The sequence below is a fragment of the Lissotriton helveticus genome, chromosome 5_1, assembly GCF_964261635.1.
Source record: "Lissotriton helveticus chromosome 5_1, aLisHel1.1, whole genome shotgun sequence".
In the NCBI taxonomy this organism is placed as follows: Eukaryota; Metazoa; Chordata; class Amphibia; order Caudata; family Salamandridae; genus Lissotriton; species Lissotriton helveticus.
The window spans coordinates 1,960,831,416-1,960,852,367 of NC_136065.1; the positions used below are offsets into that span (position 1 = coordinate 1,960,831,416).

General features: G+C 47.0%; 1 protein-coding gene and 1 long non-coding RNA gene across 8 annotated transcripts in view; one reads left to right on the forward strand and one right to left on the reverse strand.

The window, feature by feature from the left end:
• FBXO47 (F-box protein 47) overlaps positions 1 to 10,453 on the reverse strand; it is a 1,641,665-nt gene extending 1,631,212 nt beyond the window's left edge. For 4 of the 7 annotated variants that reach the window (XM_078645633.1, XM_078645631.1, XM_078645630.1 and 1 more), the window contains exon 1: positions 10,329 to 10,396. The gene's annotated coding sequence lies outside the window, so the exon portion shown is untranslated. The other 3 variants (XM_078645626.1, XM_078645627.1, XM_078645628.1) reach the window with 3 other exon arrangements.
• A 162-nt stretch (positions 10,454 to 10,615) lies between these two features.
• The window catches only part of LOC144753912 (uncharacterized), an 804,407-nt gene continuing 794,070 nt past the window's right edge, over positions 10,616 to 20,952 (forward strand). Inside the window, exon 1 of the long non-coding RNA XR_013594598.1 lies at positions 10,616 to 10,640. This is a non-coding gene — a long non-coding RNA (uncharacterized LOC144753912). The remainder of the gene's footprint in view (positions 10,641 to 20,952) is intronic.

Consider the following 20,952-nt stretch of genomic DNA (forward strand, 5'->3'; position numbering starts at 1 on the left):
TCCGATACGACGCCAGGACACTCAATGCTCTCAACCTAGGACGGACCCTCAACTGCTGCAGGGCCGCCCCAAAGCGCAACCATGGTCCTTTCGCCTGCCTGAACTGCAGTTTCTCCTGCATCAAAGACACCGAGACACCCGCCACGACAGAACACAACCAGCTCCGATGCATCCTGATCAACATCGGCTCTGCACGCAAACACGCCGAGCTCTGGGACCTACTCGACACCGCATCACCAGACGTCGCCTTCCTGACCGAGACCTGGATGAACGAAGCCTCCTATCCAGACATCGCCATAGCCATCCTCCTCGGAAACCTGAACTTCCATCTGGAGAACAACAACAACGACAGCAACTTCTCCACCCTGATAGACAACCTCGCCAACCTCGGACTGGAAAAGCTCGTCACGATGCCGACCCACATCACCGGTCACATGCTCGACGCCATCTTCTCCTCAAGCCCCCACGTCTCCTTCACCCATGTCTCCGAACCCACCTGGACCGACCACCACTGCATCCACTTCACCTTCCGGAAACCCGTCGCACATCAACGCACCATACAGACCCCCCGTCGCTGTTGGGGAAATATCACCGAAGCACAACTACAGACAAACCTCGCACTCAACCCACCGACCAATCCCTCCAACCCCAACGATGGTGCGCGCTCCCTCAGGCGATGGTTGGACGACTGCGCCAACACCTTCGCCCCGCTGAAAAAGCAAACCCTCAAAGACACCAGCAAGAGAGCCAACTGGTTCACCCCGGAACTCCTAGCGTCAAAGCGCACCTGCCAGAAGTTGGAGAACATATGGCACAGCGAGAAGTCGCCGCGCAGCCCACAAAGACGCCATCCGCAACACCACCACCTCATCAGGACCGCCAAGAGGACCTCCTTCAAAGACCGCCACGACAGAACACAACCAGCTCTGATGCATCCTGATCAACACCCGCTCCGCACGCAAACACGCCGAGCTCTGGGACCTACTCGACACCGCATCACCAGACGTCGCCTTCCTGACCAAGACCTGGATGAACGAAGCCTCCTATCCAGACATCGCCATAGCCATCCCTGACGAATACAAGATCGCCCGCAGAGACCGCACCAATGGAGTCGGAGGAGGAATCGCCATTGTCCACAAGAAGACCATCAGGGTCTCTACAAACCCCGATGACACTCTTAGCACCGCCAAACACATGCACTTCCAGATCCACACGGACCACAAGACCACCCTAAGCGTCACCCTCGTCTACAGACCACCCGGACACCGACCACAATTCTGCGACGCCATCGCCGACTTCATCAGCATGCACGAACTGACCTCCACCGACTACATCCTCCTCAGAAACCTGAACTTCCATCTGGAGAACAATAACAACGACAGCAACTTCTCCACCCTGATAGACAACCTCGTCAACCTCGGACTGGAAAAACTCGTCACGATGCCGACCCACATCACCGGTCACATGCTCGACGCCATCTTCTCCTCAAGCCCCCACGTCTCCTTCAGCCATGTCTCTGAACCCACCTGGACCTACCACCACTGCATCCACTTCCCCTTCCGGAAACCTGTCGCACATCAACGCACCATACAGACCCCCCGTCGCTGTTGGGGCAATATCACCGAAGCACAACTACAGACAAACCTCGCACTCAACCCACCGACCAATCCCTTTTTAACAGCTGCTCTCAGTGTAACATAGCCTCCCCTAATCTAGCCTACATCCTAAACTGTCACCATACTTCCAAAATCAGCTGTACCTCTAAATCTGTCTCCTGTGCCCATCCTAGTTATTTGCAAACCTTGGAACCTCATTTCAGCTTGTACTTGGTTTTCCAAGTGTCCTCGTCATCCCACTGTTGTTACTCATCTGCACTCATTCAGAACAGGACTACAAAAGGCCTGGTAATTGGTGTTATGTTAATATATTTTATAGAGCGCGCAATTGCCAAAGAGGTATCTTGGCGCCTCGTGTCATTTGAACCCAAAAGCATGAAATAAGCAAAAACAAAGGACTTTGCTGGCAGCTAAAATAACTATTAGGCTATGGTACTAAACAAAAAAGTTGTCAGTTCCTTCATGAACTTAAATAGATTAGGCTAGCCTCTAAGATGAGTAGGTAAAGAATTCCACCATTTAGCGTAGAATATGAGAAACTTCTTCCTTCCAAATGATATATTTTTCTCCTGGGTCACATACCTGCCTGACATTGCTAGACTGTAGATTACAAGAAGGCCTGTACAATTTAAAAACATCCTGAAGAAAGGAGGACCAACTTCATGCAGTGCCCTATGGACCTGGCATAGAGCTTTAAACGTTATCCTTGTCCTTATGGGCAGCCAATGAAGATCTGTAATGGCTTTTGAAGCAGAGCTGAATTTGGGAAAACTACTGCAGCGTTTTGGACGGTTTGTAACTTGTTGAGAAGGCGTGCTTGGGAGCCCACATAGAGAGCACTACGGTAATCTATTTTAGATATAACAAGAGCTAGGATAACTGTTTGTCTGAGCTCCAAGGGAAGAAAAGGCAGGATTATCTTTAAAAATGTTAACAAAAGGAAACAGAATGATGCCACCTATTTAGAATGACCAATGAAATTGAGATTTGAGTAAAAAATGACCTGCACATATTTAGCTTTCTGAACAGAAAGTGGAAGGAGCCCAAGGCTGGGTGGCCACCAACAGTAATTCCAGAATGAATGGTCTTTGCTGAATAGGAGTACCTCTATCTTTTCTGCATGTAATTATAAAAAATTCTTCTGTATCCAGCTTGCGATCCTCGTCATGCACATTCTGAAATTTTTGGCCACTTTATCGGGTTCAGTAGACACCAATACCACTATTTAGGTATCAGCAGGGCACAAGTCCTAAAAAAAGAAGTGGGGGGGACGCTCCAAGTTAGGTGGTGTCACTGTAAGTGACATCACGAAAATTGCGGGTCTCAGTCTGAAATGTGTGAATTCATACAAGATACAAGTAGAGGGATAATACTGCAATAAGTGGCAGTTACTCAAAACACAACACAGCGCAGCTCGTTGAAGCCTTGGCGCCTCGGCTGTGCTCTGAGAAAGGCTGGCAAGAGGAGGGCGCGAGGTGGAAGGGGAGATTAGTCTGAGCACCTGGTGCATTTAAAGGCTATCATTCGCGCGCAGCTGCAGACTCGGGTACCGGCTCCATCTTTTGGGCAGGGGGGACGGCGTCCACCCAGTAAAAACCTGGTAAAATAAGTGTGGGGACGCCGTCCACCCGGGTGGTACCCCGACTCAAGCCCTGGGTATCAGAGGCATAGGAAAATGCTGAGAAGCCACAGGATAAAACTAATTCAATTAATGGGGTGATATAGGCACTACAGGATCAAACGTATTTGATTAAAGGGATGATATAGCAATAAATAAGGTCGGACTTAGTGAAGATCCGTGAGACCCCACATGAAAGTGTAAATGGATTGGAGGTAAAAATGTCCAAGGCCAGAGATTGCTCTCTTGTGATATTATCACACATGAAAAACATCAGACTATGCCAAGTTGGAATTTATCAGGCGCAATAACTACCACCCAATTATGAGTTTTCAGGGACTAACATGAGGGTTCCGGGTCTTAACATACCCAAATCTGCATGTTCCGGCAAATAATGACTATTTTCCCCTGAAACATATTGGCAGGTTTATCCTACCGATATTTATCACAAAACTCATAAATGTCTCAATTACTTACCGGTAATTGCATTACTCTGAGTCCTACTCCCTCGCTTCCATTACTTACGTAGTCGAGGCAACCCTGCCTCATCAGACACGCATACCACGTGATTTTATCACGCGGGGGCTATAAGTAGCCCCCACCCCCCTCAAACCTCCTGTATTACCACAGAGACCGAACCATACCAATTGGTTGGCCCGGACTACCAGGGAGGGAGGTAGGGATGTAAGTAATGGAAGCGAGGGAGTAGGACTCAGAGTAATGCAATTACCGGTAAGTAATTGAGACATTACCTCATCGTCCCTCCCTCGCTTCCATTCCTTACGTAGTCGAGAAGTACAAAGCCAAACAGGACAACCAATAAGGTATGCACAAAAACAGGTTTATTAAAAAACACAGAAAACAGGGAAAAACCACTACTCAGGAACAATAGTGGAAAGAACCCTGAACCCAAAAACGTCAGCCCGGTCAACCTCCTGGCCAACCCGCTAATGAGAGGCAAAGGTCAACGGTGAAGCCCAGGTGGCAGCCCGACAAATCTCCGAAATGGAAGCTCCTTGGACTTCCGCACAAGATGCTGCCATGGACCGAGTGGAACGACCCTGAACCCCCAAAGGAGAAAGGTGCCCAGACGCCCTGTACGCCAAAGAAATCAGAGACCGAACCCATTGACTCAAGGAAGGACTATAAGGACGCAAACCCTGATTCACAGGCCCAAAATTAACAAAAAGTGAATCAGACAAACGGAAAGGAGCAACCTGCTCCAAATAGATCAGAAGAGCCCGCCGAACAGCCAAAGAGTGCAGCCGCACCTCAGACTCAGACACAGGAGAATCAAAAAAGGAAGGAAGAACCAACTCCTGATCCCGTGGAACTGAGAATCCACTTTAGGACGAAAGGAAAGGAGAGGCCTCAAAATAATCCTGTCCTCAAAAATCTGACAAAAAGGATGCTTGGAAGAGAGAGCGCCCAGCTCACCCAGGCGGCGAGCAGAGGAAATGGCCACCAAAAAGAAGGTCTTGAAGGACAAATGGCGCAGATCCACAGAAAACAATGGCTCAAAGGGAGGGGACATCAGAGCGTCCAAGACCAGAGACAGATCCCAGGTGGGAAAATGCCGCAGAGGGACAGGGAGAACATTACCCAAACCCTTAAAAAGGCGACCAACCAATTTATCAGGATCGGAGAGATTGCCCCAAGAGCTCCGGAACGCCCTAATCGCAGCCCACTGCAAACGAAGGGAAGAAACTTTCAAGCCCAAAGCAGCACCCTCCTGGAGAAAAAGCATCACCTCAAACAAAGAAGAGGAAGTAGGGTCCAAACCCCTGTCATGACACCACTGACTGAAAGAACGCCAGTGTCTCAGGTAAGACTTGTTGGTAGACGGGCGCCTAGTCGCCTGCAGAGTAGAGGCCAAGCCAGCCGGAACACCCTTACTCAGCAAACCTAAGCGTTCAACCTCCAAGCCGCTAAGCGCATCCTGACCAGAACATCCCTCTGCAACACCGGGAACACCAACGGGGACGGCGACAGAGGCAGGAACCATTCCACCTCCGACCTCATCTCCACCAGGAGAGGAAACCAGGAGGCACGAGGGCAAGCCGGAGCCACCAGAATCACCGGAGGCCCCAAGGAACGGACCCGAAGCAGGAAGCGGAGAAGAAGAGGGAAGGGAGGAAAGGCACACAGAAGCCCGCGAGGCCAAGGGCAAGAGAGAGCATCCACTGCCCAGGCCGAACCCTCCCGGCTGCGGGACACAAACCGGGCCACCAAGGCATCGCCCCGACAAGCAAAGAGGTCCACCACCGGAACACCCCAACGCCTCGTCAGAGCCACAAACAACTCCTGACGGAGGCAGAAATCCACAGAAGACGGGATGGCCCTGCTGAGAGCATCCGCCAGGGAGTTGGATACCGCCCGAATGTGAATAGCCGAGAGAGCCACGAGATGAGACTCTGCCCAACCGAACAACTGAGACGACACCAGAGCCAGAGACGAGGACCTCGTCCCCCCCTGCATGTTCACGTAAGCCATGGCAGTGACATTATCCGTCGGAACCAGAACAACTGAATTCAGCAGAAACCGGGAGAAGGCCAACATGGCCAGACGGACAGCCTCCAATTTGATGACCTCCTGCCCTGAGAGGGGGACCAGAAGCCCCTGGTCAGATGAACCCCCAAGCCAGGCCCCGCACCCCGAGAGGCTAGCATCCGTGGTGACCACCACGGGAACCGGAGGAGAGAGAGAGACCCCTTTCAGAAGATGATCCCGAACCAACCACCAACCCAGAGCCATCAGGATCAGAGGGGACATCGGAATCGGGGAAGAGAGGGGAAGGCAATGGGGAGACCAGTGCGCCAGAACATGAGTCATCAGAGTGTGCAAATGAAACCGGGCCCATGGAACCAGAAAGACCTTGGCCGTCATGTCTCCCTGCACCTGGAGCCAACGACCCGCCACCTGAACTGGACCGGACAGAAGAGACAGAATGTGGGATTGGATCTTTACCACCCGAGCCTCGGGCAGAGTAACAACCCCCAAATCCGTTCGAAATCGAGCCCCAATGAAGAGACGATCCTGCGATGGAACAAGGAAGGATTTCTCCATATTGATAAGAAAGCCGTGCCCCCTCAAAACAGCCAGGACCATCTCCGTGTGACTGAGAGCCAACCGGAATGAGGGAGCATGGACCAACCAATCGTCCAGGTAAGGATGGAGAAATATTCCCTGGGTCTGGACCAAAGCGACCAAAGGAGCCAGAAGCTTGGTGAAGACTCGCGGAGCGGACTTCAGCCCGAATGGCAAAACCGCAAACTGGAAGTGAGAGTCGCCTATCGCAAAACGCAAAAACTTCTGATGACTGCGAGTCACCGGAACATGAAGATAGGCATCCTGCAGACCGATAAAAGTCATGAAGTCCCAGACCCCCACCAAAGGAATGATGGACTGCAAGGTCTCCATCTTGAAGGGAACGGTCCGAACCCAACCATTCACCCTCTTGAGGTCCAGAACAGGCTGGAAACCCCCTGAGACCTTCTAGACCAGAAACAAAATGGAATAACAACCCTGACCTCGCTGAGCCAGGGGGACAGGGACGATCGCCCTCTTCTCCAGAAGATCCCGAACACCATCCAGAAGTGCCATTCGTTTCACCAGGGACTTGGGGACAGGAGTACGGATGGTGCCCCAACCGGGAGGAATCGCGACAAAGTCGATAGCATAACCTCTCCTGACAACACTCAATGCCCAGCGATCCGTCACATCCAGATTCCAAGCCTCCAGGAAAAACAACAGCCTGCCGCCCACAGGTCTTAAGGCGGCCACTCCATCGTTGTCAGGACTTCCGCTTGAAGGCATCCGACGAACCCCTGGGACCAGGCACGGAAGCCGCCTTCTTGGGCTGGAACTTACGCCGACGGTCCGAAAAGGCCCTAGAGGATTGTCTGGAAGACTGGGAAGAAGAGGCAGAGGAAGGCGCCGGATTCCAGAAGCGGCGAGATCGAGATGCAGACGGCTTGCCCATGTAAGGCAGAGCATGTTTACGGTCCTTAAAAGCCTTAGTGATCATACCGTCCAGCTGCTCACCAAAAAGCAACTTGCCGTCAAAGGGGATCTTAAGGAGTGTGGACTTCTCCGAAGAATCCGCCTTCCAGTCCCGCATCAACAGGTTCCTCCGAGCCAGGACTAAGGAACCAGAAGCCATGGCAGAAGAACGAAGCACATCCGAAGATACGTCAGCCAAGAGCTTGGCCTGTTGTTCCATGTGGAAAAGCAATTCAGAGCAGTCCGACTCATCCTGGATAGCCGTGGCCAGTTTCCCAAAGTCAGATACCAACGACTGAGCCGCATAAGCAGAATAAATGCCAGCAAGCATGGACAAGTTACCAGCAGAAAAGGCCTTCTTCAGCGCCCCATCCACCTTCTTATCCGTAGCATCATCCGGAGAACAATCCTCAGGATTAATCGCTGTACGACCAATCAGGGTGGCCAACATGGCATCCACTTTGACAGAGTGAGGAAGAGAAATCTCCCCCTCCTCCAAGGAGTACAGCTTCTGCAAAAAACGAGGAACCGAGGAGCGCTCCAGATTGCGCCATTCCCCAAAAATCAAGTCTTTGATGCGCCGATGACAAGGCATTGCGAGAACAGGGGGTTTAACATACTGAGGAAAAATTTCATCCGACCCCTCAGGCGCAGTAAATGGGGAAAACCCCAAGTTCTCCCTAATGTGCTGGAGAATCGCAGGGACCTCTTCCCTACGCACAAACTTCCCGGTAGAGGGAAGGGCAGCGCCAGAAGAAGAAGAGTCCTCAGAGGGAGAGTCCACCGGACCCACCGCAGGACGAGAAGACTTGCGCTTGGCAGGAACCCTGGACTCCAGAGAGCGCGCCACCGCCGCCTCAATCGTGGCCTGGACCTCAGAAGCAGAAAGCAGTGTCGCAGAGTCCACCGGACCCTGGGACCTCGTCCGACGAGCAGGAATCGGCTCATCTTCGTTAGAGGAGGAGGAGGACAAAACATGCCTGCGCTTGGAAGCACGCTTCGACATAATGAATCCAGTAAAAACAGAAAGCACTGCCCAAGCAGCTTGAATAGGGAGGAGCCAGTAGCAGGAACCAATCAACAGGTACAAATATAAGAAGGAAAAACGCTCAAAATCCAATCAAGAAAAAGGAGAGAAAAGCAGACCCCCACCCCTGAAACACAGAAAACCAATCAAAAATCCCATGAAAAACGATAAAAAAACGGCCTCATACGAGGCCCTTACTTTGTCCAGAAGAGCAGAAAGGAAGCCTCACGAAATCCCCCTGCCGCCGCTTCCCAGTCCGGCCTCCAACCCGGAAAGACAGCCCCAGCCACACAGGGCCGGTGACTCCGTCATCTGGACCCGCCCACTCCACTGGCAAGGGAGCACCGCAAGCCACAGACACGGCGAGCGAAGGCACAGCGCTGCCCAGGCTGGCACCGCCAGGCCCCGCAGGCCGAAGAAAACACGGGAGAAGAGCCCCCCCAGAGCCCCAACCACGAAGAAATCCATCCAGAAGAAAACCATCGAAGAAAGAAGACCGCAGCACCGCAAACGGCCAGCGCGTGGTACGCGCGTCTCAACAGGTGAGACAAAAGAAAAACAGGAGGTTTGAGGGGGGGGTGGGGGCTACTTATAGCCCCCGCGTGATAAAATCACGTGGTATGAGTGTCTGGTGAGGCAGGGTTGCCTCGACTATGTAAGGAATAGAAGCGAGGGAGGGATGATGAGGTAATGCGATGTGCCATGAGAGAAGTTATCGCACTTATCACAATTAAACGGGCTCCTCAAAATGAAAGCCTAATACACTAATTGCAAACAGTGTTGCTACTTGGCTAATATTTTACGGGAAACATCCTTTACAACGCAACTTTTGCCACGCAGTGCCTTTACGGCACAACTTTTACAACGCAAACCATTACAACGCATTGCGCTAGGGGGCGCTCTAGGATAGGGAATAGATTTAATTTACTATCCAACATCTTCCCTACTATCCCCGGGGACTGGAGTTGGAATAGTAAATTATACTATTCACTAACCAGCGCCCCAAAGCACTATGCGTTGTAAAGGTATTCGTTGTAAATACCGCGTTGTAAAGGCATGCGTGGTAAAAGCATGCGTTGTAATGTCATACATCCATATTTTACTAACAACGCCGTTATTTTTATGACAATACTAGTACCATCCCTAAGCAAATCATTGTAAACTGGGAGATTTCCCTATTAAATGGAAACGACAAATACCAGAATAAAAGCAATCCAACATTAGTTAAGAGCTATCAGAGGCTGCCATCTTTCCCCTACTATTCTGGACTAGCCAAAACCAGTTAATCCCTGCAAAATTACCAGGATTAATTGTAATATAGTAATTAGGCCTCTGTTTGCTCTACCAATCACTCTGGAATAATTTAAACAGCTCTTACATGCTTTGTAACAAAATGATGTGTCTGTCGCTGTGTATATAGGTGATGTTTCAGATGTATGATCCGGAACGGAAGAAACACCGGATACATTTTTTTCCCTAATATTTTTACCGACTACTCCTAGACCTAAACATACAGACAGGTAAAAAACGGCCCAGCTGGTAACTGCTCCAACAATTCAAAATGATTAATAAAGAGAAGCAGTCAAGCAGAGCTGTCACGGTAAAATACAGAGAGGATTTTACACATACCAGTTTGTAGCAAAACAAACCCGAATCACTGGTGTAAACAAATGCAAGACCTGGGGCACTTGTTTAGAATGTGTATAAATGATGAACATGTAGGTTAACAATAGCGTAAGAGCAATAGAAAGTAACAAAAGATGAGTATTTTGCAAAGAGGAGATTCCAAATTAACATGAACAAAACGTTAAATAGAAAATTAGATGGGCGACAAATACTTTGCGAAAAAACCCAGGAATAGCCTGCAGAGGGTGCACGTTATCCACTTAAGATGAATAGCGGCCACAAAACATTTTTTTTTTAAATGCTGCACCCTTTCAATTGTTTTACTTCACTCAAAATGGCACCTCGCTTTGACCACCTGACCTGTACAAATGCCGTATAATCTCTACTTCCCATAATGTAAGATTACCCACCACCCACATAAACTTAGATTCTCTCCTACTATTGAATTGTCTTTCCCGCCTCTCCGGTCTACATTTTCTCTTACGTCTTCCTTTACCTCAGACTTCGAAGATAGCCTTGCGCGAGGATAACGACGCTCAACTTTCCCGCTCACAAATCTTTAGTCCCGCCCACAAATCGACGACTCACTATAGCAAGGAGCCAATCGCTGTTTTTCTCAGTGGTGAGCTACCCGGAGTTTTTAAATCGACATGGTTATCAGCCAATAGGATCCTCAGTTTATTAACCGGCCTGCTATTAAGTGATGATGACGCATTTGTCCTTAGAAAGGAAAGGAAGACATATCTTTTAGGTAAGTTTCGGCCAACGCTTTGGGCTTCCGAAAATCCTGTCAGATGAGGCACACACACCGGTACCTTCTCAGAGCCCCATTTAGCGTCCAACCACAACCACGGGTCAAACTCCGGGTTCGGGGCCTGTCACCTAGGCCCACCAAAAAGCCACGCTAGTAACCATATCGTGTGCATGTTTTATACATGTACCAGATTACATAACGTCATCAGGCACCACATGTTGTAGTCTTGGGTTATTTTATTAAGATTTCATTTTGAGGTGTCATATGCCATTATTTTGGAAGAGGAAACTGGTAGACTTTTAAAAAATAATAGGGAAAATACATTTCTCTCAATACCATCTGCTGCAGCATGCATCAGGTCTACTGTCATGTATGGGATTTGCAAGTGTGCTGCTGCAGGAGCGGATATCAGAATTGTTTTATTCCCTCACTGGTTTGAGCCACAGGTAATCCCATAGGGGCAACAAATTAGCCTGTGTGCATGAAGACAGCATGACATCATCAACTTCTCTTCACTTGCGAGAGCCAATAATAAGGCTCTTCCCTCCCTATCACACTTTTTCCGGTTGAAGTTACTTCCTATTTTCCCTGATGTGACATGACTCTCACATGTTCTCGACCTCTGGCAGTATGCAACATGCATTTTCAAATTCTTATGCATAACACTGAATACAACAGATGCGGTAAAAACCTATGGGTGATAGACTACACATCACAATTTTGCTATTAATGCACAAAGATCTTAACACAGAATGGTGAGGGTATAGTAATATGGGTCTAAAAAGTATATTTTGTTGAATGATAATTTTATGTTTGCCATCACCCAACAACACATTTTCTTTATTACCCCACAGATCAATCCATTTGGTTTGTTGTTTGAGATACATTTTTTAACATAGATTGGTGGTGGTTCTGCCAGCGAAACGCGCGTAGACCAAAATAGTTCCCATGAGGAACGGCCCCAGAGAGGCAATGTCATTTCACATAAATGATGGCTAAGATCTTCCAGCAGTGAAGAGTTCCCACTTTATACATTTGTGGGACCCCTCATGGGGTTGGATCTCTTCTTCTTTTAATTATGAATGAGAGTAGTGTGACTGGTAAGCGTGATTCTGTTGAACATTTCTTTTGTGGGGTAATATATATGTCTTTTCAATGAATTGTACACTGCATTATTGAAAAGGTAATCATTTGTACAGATAATGCCATATTTATATATCTTTATAATTAATGTTTACGAAAAAGAAAGGAAAATAACTTTCCCCAAAAATATATAAATGTATGTTTTTATGTATATTTGAAAGAAAACTTTGATAACAATGAAATATAATGAATAAATGACAGAGATGCAAAATAATGAATGATACAAACTGTTCTGGTAATTTCTTATTTTGTGATGGGTAGTTGGCATGTTAGAACCTAAGAGGTCGCATTAAAGAAATATAGGTCAGATAAAAGGTTTTGCTTTTTGTTAGAACCTGCATAGCTGCCAAGGTTTCCGACTGATATGTGTGACATTTGAATGAATTATCCTCTGCCTGTGTTGCATGTTGCCATGACATAGTAGGTCCCTGTAGCCAGTGCTTTCAGGTACCCTGGACCCTTGAGACTGGTATGGATGTTGGTAGTTTCTCGCTGCCGGTTCCCCTTTATCTGGAACCTGGCTGAGAAGGAGGCCTACCCTTTGTGCTTGCTAGAAATGCCAGTTGGCAGATCAACGCATCCCACACCGTGCGGAGGACCAGTTTGTTGGCCTTGTGAGACTGTGGAGTTGCCTCAGTACCTGGGACTGGCAGTGCCAGTGAGAAACTGGCCCATCAGCCCAGAGGCCAACTAGCAGCGCAGATGATCAGATTGTAGTATCATTCGCGTAGTTTTCCCCTGTATTTTAGCCTTTGTCTGCTGTGTTTTTGCTGTGTGTTGGATTTTGTTTCGCTGGTGTAGGTGTTTTGGACACCTTGCCGCTGCTGTTCAGTGCCAAAATGCAAGTGCTCCCTTTGTAAATTGTTGTTATGGATTGGTGATACCATGATTGTTATGTTACGTTAAAATTATTTATAGAGCGCACGTACACTAATTGGTTCCTTGGCGCTAACTATAGGAGTGACAGGACTCCTGGACGGATAGTCAGATGTCTGAATGAGCAGCCATGTTTGAGGTTATTCATTTGCCGGAGTAAAAAGCCATGCTTTGAGGAGCTTCCTGAATCTCAACAGATCAGTGCAGGATCTGATGTCAGGGGGCAGGGTATTCCAAAAGCGGGGGCCAGCACCGTGAATCTGCTGCCACCTAACCGTTTTGATATGTAATAAGGGATGGCCAGCAAATTTGTGTGGGCTGAACGCAGATTGCGGGTAGGTGTATATGTCTGAATGATATTTGAGATAAATTCTGGGCAAGCGCCGTGTAGTGATTTGAAAATTAGACAGCCGATTTTAAAGATACATCATTGGAGTACAGGAAGCCAATGTAGCTTCTTCATGAGAGGGGAAGCATGTTGCCATCTGGGCTGCCTATAAATAAGTCTTGCGGCATGATTCTGCACAAGTTGCAGTCTCTTTATTAGGTAAGCGGGCAGGACGAAGTATAGGGAATTAGCATAATCGATGTGGGACATGACCAGAGCTAAGACTACCTGCACCAGGGTTTCACTAGTGAGAAATCTGCTTATTTTTCATAGCTGAAAAAACCAGATGGAGACTACGTATCCAATCTGAGACTTCATGTATAAGTTGCAATTGATTGTGACTCCGAGGATTTTAGCAGAGGAGGATGGAGAGGGAGCCCAGCTCAGCTGGCCAGAAATGTGGGCTCCAGGGGTTACAAATGCCACCTATCAAACCCAGCTCAGTTTTGTCTGGGTTCAATTTCAAATGATTGATGTTCATCAAGTTACAGATATGCAGCGTGATGGCTTGAAATTCGGATATGGAATCCGGAGTATTATCAATGGAGGATATTAATTCCAGTTTGTCTGCATAATTAAATATACTCACATTCCTTTCTCTTAAGGACAGTATAAGAGGGAGTAGGTTCAAGTTAAACAGGTACGGGGATAATGAGGAGCCCTAGGGTACCCTGCACATGATCTTCATATTAGGTGCAGTAAAATGGGAGATTTAACCAACTGTAAACGATCCTCCAAAAAGGATGTGATGCAGCTGAGGGCTGGATACCTGCTTCTCTGACATGGTCCTCCAGGATACCATGGTCGACCGTGTCAAAGGCAGCTGACGGGTCCAATAACACCAAGGCCAGCGGAGTGCCCCTATTTGATCCCCTCTGCAGCTCATACAATACATTCAATATCACTGTCTCAGTTGAATGTTCAGGTTGGAAGACTGCTTGCCTAGTGTCCAGATAGTGAGTCTGTTCATGAATGAGCAAAGGCAATTTGCCACATAGGATTCCAATACCTTGGCCAGGAAAGGGAGGAGGTAGATGGGGCGGTAGTTCATCTGGGTCAGAGGATTGGCATAGTTGATTTACTAGTCAGTCCCTAGTACAGTGCACTGTGTGTGCCCAGGGCCTGTAAAACAAATGCTGCTAGTAGTCTTGCCAGTACAGTGAACAGTAGGTCCCAATAGAAAAAAATATTTAAGAACACACAAACTTAAATGTCATCAGGCATTAATAAAATCATACTCAATGTATTTGTGATCAATAATGTTTAATCATATCGAGCAGCATGAAATAATCATGATCCAGTAATTATTCTGGTAAACAGTGTATCACAGATGTGCCCCATTCAGAAGGGGAAGGGATGAAATTATGTGCACTAAGTGAGGGTTGAGAAAGTGAAAGGAAAGGTAGTGACAATATATCCATCACAACATGGTTTGGAAATACAAAATGGCTTCATTCTGCCTTTTAGCTAAATAATAACGGATGTATGACGTTATAACGCATACTTTTACTCCGCAGACCATTACAACGCGACTTTTACTCCGCATACCGTTACAACGCATAGCGCCTTGGGGCGCTGGATAGTGGTAAGTATAATTTACTATTCTAACTCCAGTCCCCGTGGACCCTAGGGAAGGTGTTGGATAGTAAATTATACTTATTACCTATCCTAGAGCGCCCCCCAGCGCAATGCGTTGTAATGGTATGCGGAGTAATGGTCGCGTTGTAATGGGTCTGCGGAGTAAAAGATCCGTTGTAACGGGTGTATACCAATAATAACACAATACATTGCCATCGTTTGAAACAATGCCACAGTGAAAAAGCACTGTTGGCCAAACTGGCACAGGACGGTAATACACGACTTTTCGACCCCAATTAGTAGTAGGTTGCTTATGTCCTTACAGTGGGGTCTTCCTCAGGACTGGGAAATTTTAAAAAGATTCTTAATGTTTAAATACTTTGCGTAAAGTTTTATAAATTATAAACCAAAAATGTTTGTAAATTACCATGCGCCACCCTATAAGTGCATTGGTTCGGCCTTATAACAACTCTTAATGCATTCTCTACTGTACTTGATACATTTCCCTAATGGCACATACTTTGTTTTTTTAGGTGCCTGTAACCCTCTCTCTGCGTTTGGAACCTACGGGCCCATATACTACATCTTCACCATCCAGATCAGGGTGGCACATGGCAATTTAGTTAACTTTTTGGTTTATAATTGTACTGTCCTTTACCCAGGCCCCAGTGGCTTATTTGGGTGTACCCTTATCTATAGCTAGTAGTCTTGCAGCACTGATTATGTCACCTACACAAGCAGCCTTGCAACAAGGTCTGAGGCCTGCCACTGCAGTGCCTGTGTGCAGTCTAGTACTGCCATGTCGACCTGGCCAGTGCACCCACTTGCCAGACCCTAACCTTCCCCTTTCTTCCATGTAAGTCACCCCGAAGGTAGGCCCATGGTACCCCTGTGGGCAGGGTGCAGTGTCTGTGAAAGGTAGGACATGCCCTGATGTATGTGGCATGTCCTGATAGTGAAATGCTTGCAATTTCTTTTTTCACTATTGTAAGTCTATCTGTCCCCAAAGGATACAATGGGGAGTTTGCTCATAACATCTTATGAGCATTACGGCCTATGGGAACAAGATAGGAAAATAACATTTGATATGCCTGAACTCAGAATGATAAGATTAATCTTTTACTGCGGGTGATTTTTACATTCTGGGTTTGAAAATATCACTTTTACCCCGGAACGACCCTCATAAGTTAGATGACCTGGCCCCCTACACCCAGATGACCCCCCTTGGAGCCAAGGTTTTGCTCCTTTCAGCGCATCCTCCTTTCCCCCCCTTCCCTATGTGAATTTGGAGAATTTGGTTCTCCTTTTATTTTATTCTTTAGTATATAATAGATGGCAGTTCCCTGTTCCTTTCCTGGCTTTAGGGGCCCCATAGATTAGGGTCATAGTCATAGTCAAGTTTATTTGTTTGATTAATTAAAGGGGAAATGCGTACATATTACAACATCATACATGGAGCGTCCCCAATGCTTTCACTGCGGCGCCGAAGATAAGCCCATGTTTAACACTTGTGGGACTGGGAGCCTTGTACCCTTGCTTCTAGATTTGTTTTTACTTTTTGTTCTCTCTGCAATCTATCTCTTGGCATGAACAATGAAGATGTGGTCCAAGCGAATAATCTTATTTTACTGTGGCAAAGTTTACTATGTATCACCTGATGGTATTTTGCATGGACTGGACCACGATGTGTAATTGGGCTATTTCGCCATGTATCATGGAATATGGGCATATTTGATGCTTTCTTTACAGGGATATCTGTCTTCAATTTGTTAGACCTGTATTGTATGTTTTACTTTCAATAAACAGTCTTTACATAAAAAAATACCACTTTTAGAAAGTAGGTATTTTCTTGCCTAACCATCCAGTGTGACTCTGCTAGGTTGTGTGTTGACTGTCTGGCTTTGGAGTGACAGGGGCTGGGGATTTGCATTCTGTTCAGACAGCCACTTGTGAAGGGCAGGGTTAGGTGTGTCCTGCCTTTCCAGGGTGAGCCAGGGCTGGGCTGAATAGACCTGGGCTGCATTCAGAGTAGGGGGAGGAAATTTTTTTCACACCTGAATGGCCCTGGTCTGCCCTAGACAATGCTGTCTCCACCTCCTGCCCGAAACCTGCATCAGAGAGGACATAACTGTTCTTGGCTGGGCAAAGAGCTTCTGTGCCACAGAGAACAAATGATTTTGTATTATAAAAAGAGGGGCCCAGACCCATGACTTTTAGATCATTCTGGGAATCAAGAGGAACCTTTGCCAAGGAGAAGAGCTCGAGAAACTGAGGAGGAATACTGCTCCAGTGCTGTTTGCTGTCTGGGGTTGCCCTGCAGTGGCGGTTTCTGCCAAGGAAAGGAGAAAGGACTTAGCTGTGAGCTGTGTCCCCTGCTTGAAGAAGATCTCCAAGGGCTTGGAAGAGAGCTTTCCCTCTGTTCTAAAGTCTCAGAGACGCAAAGACTCCACTACCAGCTCCCCTGAACTTGATTGCTGGGAGTTCTGATCTACTGAGAGGTGCCTGCTGCTGTTTTGGACCTCTGCAGTCTGTTTGCCGCTGGGAGCTGGAAAGTAACGCGACTTCAAGAAAGTGCGACGCATCCCCACCTGGTTCTAACGCTTCCCAAAGAAATCGTTGCTTCGCCTGCCACAACTCGAGAAATCGTTGCATGGCAAATCCCTTGCATCGATGTCGGACATCACCAGACCGATCCTGGCGCAGGCCCTGCTGTGCGGCTGCAAGAACCAGCACTTCATGGGTCGACGCATCCCCGATCCTCACGCATCGTATCTGGGCGCCACACCTGCAAGAACACTGGGGTCGCCGTAATAAAACAATGCATCACCTCTCGCACAGTAAGGATCCGACGCATCAACCTCCCTGCACAGTAAAAAAAAAAACCACAAAGCATCACCACCTCTGCGAGGCAGTATGGCACCGACGCATCACCTCCCCTGGAGTATGGATCAGACGCATCACCTTCTCTGCAACAGTTTTTGTTTGTGTGCGCAACGCATCCAAGGTACTTTGTGTGAAAAGTGTTGCATCTGCAATTTGCTTTGAACAGAACTATTTCTTCCATTTAAAAGTCATATTTTGATTACTGTTTTGTAGATTTTTGTTGTTTTGGTTATGTTTGGTTTAGATAAACATTACATATTTTTCTAAACTGGTGTGGTGTCTATTTGTAGTGTTTTCACTGTATCACTGTATGTGTTCGCAAATGCTTTACACACTGTGTTGTGCTCTGTGATAGAAGTAGTCACTGGTAGCCAAGTAGATTAAACATGTACCTTTATTCCAATTGTACAGCAAGATGGTTGGTAAGTAAAACAGACAGATAGTCCAGGTAGCAGGTGAAGTATAAGTAGAATTAGCCAGTAGTCAAGCCATTCGTTGTAGGTAGTAGGAAACCCCTTGTAGTATCAAAACCCCACCAGGAGCAGCTTGCCTGTTGCTCAGCCCCTCTCTCTCTAAGTGTCATTCCTCACTCACACAGACATCCAACATTCCATTCATCACTGCATTCCCAACATTCTATAGTAAACATGCACATTGTCTGAGCAGCAGGAAGAAAGGATGAAGTGTGGAAAATAGAACAACTATGTAGGGCATCATAACACATCCCTTTCCTTTTAAAATAAAATAAAAAGTAACAATACTGAAAAAGAAGAACTTTACACAGAAATGTACAAATGCAAAAAATAGTTTAAAAAAACCTAAGGAAGTGAAACAAAGCAAACATCACAAGTGTGTCAGAGCTATTCCAAACAGAGAGAATGGATGCCTTACATACAACAATGGAGTAAAATAACCCATCCTCGCCCAATAAATATAAAGAACAAAGTTCCTTGTAGATTGCAAAGGACAAAAACAGACCCGCAACTACAATCCCTTCTGACAGGGAACACATCAATAGACAAGATTCCTCACGTAAGGAAACTTACATTTGCTGTAAAAGAGGAGCTAAAAACCAAACTTCCACCCCTCATACAAGATACTAACACTAGGGACAGTGATCCATAAAGTCCAGTAAGACTTTATACAAGAATATGGGAACAACAATTATGTAAATACACCCTGTGTAGGGGAATCAAACCCATAAACCCAAAACCCACTAAGTGTAAGGGTTACATGTAATGTTGATTGGAGAAATCCCCCAAAACATACCCCACGTAGGAAGTAAATGTGAATAGTACCCATGAACCCACCCCTGTGAATAGGCTGCGTGTAATGCTTAATGAGAAAAATAAAACTATAAAACCCACCCCTAAGTAGGGGCTACGTGTAGCGCACTATGGAAAGGGGCTCGTACCGAAACCCTAACCATCCCCCATGTAAGGGAGAACATACCCTATGAAAGGGTTCCACCCCTGAATAGGTGCCGCGTGTAACGCCTAATGGGAAAAGAGAATGTACTTTAACCCATTACTATCCCTCCTGTAAGGGAAAATGTAGTATATAGCACATAAATTGAAAAGAATCAAACTGAAGCAAAAACCATGTAGCATAAAAATACAACATGTTGAACATATTTACCACTGTAGCTCAAAAGAGCGATGTCAGCCACACACATTTTTGAGAATTATATTATACTCAATAGACAGTGTGGTAACAGCAATTACCACACAACAGGGAGAAAGAGCACTATGCGCCTGAAGATTCGATAAGTGATAGCACTTGTTGCAGCATTTAATACGGCAGTCATGAATACAGGGCAGTAAAATAAGACTGTAATTGCCCTCAATGTTTGAAAATCCACTAAACCAGGGCAGCGTGTAACAGGAAGCATCAGATGTTGCCTTCCAACTGTGCTCAATCTTTCCAATGAGAATAAGAAAATAGTAACAAAAGAACCTTGAAAAAACACTTCAATCTCGAACACACATGAAGCCATAGAAGAGACGAAGAGTAGAACATCCTGCCATGACGGCATTCTTGACGGTATACAACCTTCAAACAACTTTATTGAACAAGCATTTACAATGCAATAGGTCTCGCAGCATTAAAGTTTGAGCTATTGGCATTGTATATTACAATGTGTTGCATTAATTTGTTATCAAACTCTGAATTGTTTTATAAAGATTGATTGCAAACTGTCAAATGTTGCTGAATAGTAAGCAACGTTGTGAATAACATTGTTTGCTAGTCATCCTTGGGTACCAGAGTACTTCACTTGAGGCAGAGGTATTATCTTTAGACTACAGGTGCCGGTGCCGCTTGAGCTAGAAACAGGGCCAGACACTCACTACTCTGCACTCACTACTCACCACTCACTACTCTACTCACTACTCACTACTCACTACTCTACTCACTACTCTACTCACTACTCTACTCACTACTCACCACTCACTACTCTGCACTCACCACTCTGCACTCACCACTCTGCACTCACTACTCTGCACTCACTACTCTGCACTCACTACTCTGCACTCACCACTCTGCACTCACCACTCTGCACTCACTACTCTGCACTCACTACTCTGCACTCACTACTCTGCACTCACTACTCTGCACTCACTACTCTGCACTCACTACTCACTCGGCACTCACTACTCTGCACACTCACTCTGCACTCACTAATCTGCACACTCACTCTGCACTCACTACTCTGCACACTCACTCTGCACACTCACTCTGCACTCACTACTCTGCACTCACTACTCTGCACTCACTACTCACTCGGCACTCACTACTCTGCACACTCACTCTGCACTCACTACTCTGCACACTCACTCTGCACTCACTACTCTGCACTCACTACTCTGCACACTCACTCTGCACACTCACTCTGCACTCACTACTCTGCACACTCACTCTGCACTCACTACTCTGCACTCACTACTCACTATTCTGCACTCACTACTCTCTACTCTGCACTCACTACTCTGCACTCACGACTCTGTACACTCACTCTGCACTCACTACTCTGCACTCACTACTCTGCACTCACTACTCACTCGGCACTCACTACTCTGCACACTCACTCTGCACTCACTACTCTGCACACTCACTCTGCACTCACTACTCTGCACTCACTACTCTGCACTCACTACTCACTCAGCACTCACTACTCTGCACACTCACTCTGCACTCACTACTCTGCACACTCACTCTGCACTCACTACTCTGCACACTCACTCTGCACTCACTACTATGCACTCACTACTCACTACTCTGCACACTCACTCTGCACTCACTACTCTGCACTCACTACTCTGCACTCACTACTCACTCGGCACTCACTACTCTGCACACTCACTCTGCACTCACTACTCTGCACACTCACTTTGCACTCACTACTCTGCACACTCACTCTGCACTCACTACTATGCACTCACT